A 4,638-nucleotide genomic window follows, 5' to 3' on the forward strand; every position below is an offset into this window, starting at 1 on the left:
ACTGAAAGATTGCTGTGGATAAACAGTTTCTTTAGCAAGCCACATGATGACATTTATACAGTGGGACCTTGCTAACATGGTAACGTTCCTGTAGTGATTCCTCTTGTTTTGCTACTGCTGATGGTAGTGCTGCAGTGATATGGTACCATTGTCATARATTATTTACACCTGGAGATTTTCAGAGGGGCTGATTAATGAATGAAACTGTGGGAAGGATGGTTTTGTGTTTGAAAGCCTGGAAAGAGAAGCAGGAGGACTAATTTAATGCATGGATTTGCCACAGATACCCTTTGTTGAGATACCAAATTACTTTCTCCTTCAGTTCTTTGTAGTTTTAGGAAAAGATCCATACATTTCTCCTGCTCTTTGTTCAATGTATCCGTTTGAATTGTTAGTCACAGATAAGATAGGTACAACTTTTAGTATGTAAGAGATTTTAAATTTAGTTGGAGGCATTGACTTTTATATACATCTTTTACTTTTCTTGAAGTCTGTGCACATATCCAAGTGATTTAAGCTAATCTGTAATTAGCATGTAGTGTTAAGAAGATCAGAACATCTACTTCTAATTTAGTGTAATGAAAGGTTACTGAAGGTTGTGCTACAGGGATAACTATGAACTCTCCTCAAATTACATCCATCACAAAAGATCCCAGGATCCATCCAGAATGCATCTACAAGTCATTAAATACAGTCTAAATCAGTAGCATGTATATGCTTCTCAGACTTTTTTTATGTTGACACAAAGTGAGCGTTAAAAAAATCAACATAGTGTTTCTTGTTTAATTGAGGAGATTATATTGTCAGAAAATTCTGACCTCGGTTGACATGACTGACCAGAGCAAAAATTATTAACAGCTGAATCAGATCTTAATGCATGGCTGGAATTGTATGGTGAGAGAGATTAATTAAGTACACTGAGCTGAAATGGGTTCATTCAAGGCATATTACAAGAATAAAATGCATCAGAGCCAGGTCTAGGTTACAATTAGAGCAACTGCATTTAGGATGGCTATATTATAGTGCCAGAGAGATCAGAGTCTGATCCAAAAGCTTTACCATCAAAAAACTTCACAAACACAGTTTAAGTGTCTGGCCATGGTTTGATAGTTCATTTCAGAATTACATGCTAATTCATCTCACTTTCCATTTGGCTTACTCTTTGCAGCAGAAATCTCAGGACAAAATTTCAATTTTATGTAAATGCGTGTGGTTCTGTTGCATTAAATGGAACAACATCAATTTAAATCAAATGAGGATCTGAACTTTTATCTACAAAAGCAATACAAAAACAGCTTAGTGTTGCAAAGTTGAATCTGATTTACTTCTCTACCTTCCACTGTGATTTCATAGGTGATCCGTAAGTTATTTAGATGTTGTGAAAATCATTAAAAAGTGAAAGAGAGATTAAGCAATAATTAAGAGTCCTGTAGCTGTTAATGGAGAAACTGAAGAATTTTTATATTCTTGAACAAACAGACAAGGAAAAAACCCATTCACAGTCACTTCTAAGTGAGCTGCTGGTAGGTGTTAAAGAAGAGAAAGATATATTCATTGTGAAAGAACCTTTTGCCCCGATTAGGGATCAGAGACCTGTTTGACTAGGTGCTGCTTATCTAGACACAAGTAAAAATGATTGTTTTCTGTGTGAATTATCTGTACACAATATTGTGTGTAACTCCCCTACTTTGATGACATCTGCTTTACCCACAAGAAGATTACTATCTTCTGAATTAAAACTCTTCTTCCCTGAAAACACAGACGGGAAGAGATACACCACTTAAGTTTTTAATAGTTCTAGCTTGTAGTGCAAAGCATCCACTCTGAGACCAGTCTTCTCATGCTGGCCCTTTCTTAACCCCTTGTTGACTGTTACTGCAAATATGTAAATACTTTCCCTGTGGGAATGAGAAGAAGAGCTTGAATGAGCAAATTAGTAGCTATGAACCTGTGCTTTTGTTTTAGTGCTGTGGGTTTTTGTTTTTGTTTTTTTTTTAAAGTCTCACATTAAATTCTTTCTTCTTAAACAGCTCCCCAGAATTTGTCAAGGGACCCAAACTCCCTGGAAGAGCTTTCTTTTCAGTAATAAGAAAGAATATGTTTGTTGTTTTCAAAAAAAGAAAATCACTCCAGTACATAGTTTATATTTTTTTGTAAAAATTGTAAGCACTGAAATCTCTGGTGGTTTTACTCAGATAGGCTCAGTCATGCTTCTGTGAATGCCAGAGGAGAACTTCCTGTGGACTGCCCACACTATTTTCTGCTGTAGCAACCAAAGATGGGAAAGTTTTGTGGCTGAAATGGGAGCTGGAAACAAAATTGAGAGAAAAAAAATGAAGCAACAGGTCTTGTTCAAAGGACTAGGAGTCAGGTGAATTGAACTCTGATCTCAAGCCTGAATTCACCTGGATAATGCCTGTGGACAAAGTGCCATTTAGTTTTCTTATATTTTAACTGCACCTTTACAAAGTAGACATCCGTAACTACCACTTGCTTTGGAAATGTTACCAAAGCTTTACCCAGGCTTTGTGTCAAGGTTGTCTGGTGGAAGTATTTTGAGAAGCATATGTTGGTCAAAGAGCTGAAACCATAGTCAGGAAAAAAAAATGGCTGAGGGCTTGTAAATGCAAATGAGTTTTGAATCCACACAACACCAATTTCTGAGAGGGAGGCTACATTAATTTCTGAATTCTCTTGTTCAGTTCAATATTGACCTATATGTTTGCTCAAAAAGTAGTGGTCATAAACTACAAAATTGTGGTCATTTTTTCTCAGCAAGCGGCATGCAGTTACAATAGGAAATCCACGGTCTCATCTAAGTGTTTATAGAGTGCTTATCCTTCTCCATGCTCCTGTTATTGTGGCCTCTGTGCAAATGAAGGAATATTTGCAGGGATAAGAAAGAAAGAATCAATTTTTAGTAGCATGCCTGCCATGGGGAAAATGAAGAGGCCATACATTATAGCCTGCTGGAAAAAACAGAGATAGAATACCCTGTAGAGACTTTGTTTGGATTCCCAAGGGAATTTCCACCTGGCTGCTCTATCAACACCTTTGTGTCAGATTTCTGTGACTTTACTGTTCTTATCTGCTTCTAATCAATTTAATAAATGGTTAGACTAACATTATTGTTCTTCCGTCTGTAAAGGGATCATCTTGGCAGCCAATAAAATTAGCACTTACTGAAACTTCTCCGTAGTGATATGAGATAAAAAGTTCCTTATGCTTTCCCACTTGCACTGATTAGCACTGAGGAGAGGGCAAACATCTCACTATGTATCTTTTCTCAGATGTGAAAAGTCCTTGGGCCTGAATCGCAGAATACAATCAACATGATAGGAAAAGCTGCACCTAGCCAACTTGTCTGCTTCCAACTGCAGAGGAAATGCTTGTGTTTTTAGATGTTTGTCAGTCAAGTACCCTCGGGAGTAAACTTCTAATAGGACACAGATGATGTAGTGTTTAGTGTGAGGTTTTACCACACAGCCAAACTGGTCTAATGGTTAGCTCCTCCCTGAAGAGATGGTCCTGTTTGTCTCCTTTTCTGGCCTCGGGCATTGGACTCCTGCAGCTCAGGAAGCGGATCAGACTGAAAAGCCAATCTCCCTTTCTCTCTCTGAAAAAGAACAGTTTTCTGTCTGCTTTTGTTTCCTGAACTGGCTAATCTCAGTAGAACTGGTAGTGTCACAGAGAGAAGGCCAGAAGAGCATGACTACAGGCATGAGAGCAGGACCTCCCTTTTCATTACAAGCAGCCTTCAGTTCACCTGAAATGATACCTTTGGGCTTAGAGTATCAGATCTTGCTGATACACCATAGTAGGGCCCATAACAAAAACCCTGTATTTTCTTAGCTTTTAGAGTGACTGGCAGTTTGGATGGCATCTCTTTGCCTTCAGACCTTTTCAAAAGATGTGATATTAAGAGCTTGGAAAGCTGTAACTCTTGAGTTTAGGGGCCTGTGCTGTGTAGAAAGCTGGCTGAGATAATCACATGATGTTCTGTCATTATGGTATCCACAAAATTCCGTTTTGTGGGAGAGGAAAGCATTGACTGTATTGCAAAGTGACTCAGTTCCTGATTTCTGGTACTTCAGGCTAAGACTGTCTGCAGAATGTAAGACCTTTTAAAAACAAACTGATAAAAAGCTAAGAAGCTTCTAGAAATTTGAAATATAGAATTCTTAGAAAATTGAGACTTCTGCCTGTGGAATGCATGCTACAGTCTTCTCTCTTGATGCCAGATACAAATCAGTCTGTGTTATATGTAAGGCTGTATAGTATTAGAGGCTACACATATGCATTAATATTCCACTTGACAGTATATGCATGCAGTTTATATTACAGTAATTCTGTTAGGCTATCCTATGTCATCAGTAATTACAAATAATAGAGTTATAGTATTTCTGATCACTTCTSTCTGGATAGAGGGCAACTGCCTGTCAGGATCTTCTGATCTAATGAAAACTCTGTGCTGCTGACAAATCCTCTTTATTTTAATATGGCAGTTTGCCTGTGAGAAATATCTTGAACAACGCAGCATGAAGACTATTAACTGAGTAATGATGTAGTTTTGCCCAGGCGTGGTGGGTTGAAGACTGTGTGTGCCAGGTATGTTTATAATTTTTAGAAGTTTAGATC

The sequence above is a fragment of the Apteryx rowi genome, unplaced genomic scaffold (genome assembly GCF_003343035.1).
Source record: "Apteryx rowi isolate R43461 unplaced genomic scaffold, aptRow1 scaffold_927, whole genome shotgun sequence".
NCBI lineage: Eukaryota > Metazoa > Chordata > Aves > Apterygiformes > Apterygidae > Apteryx > Apteryx rowi.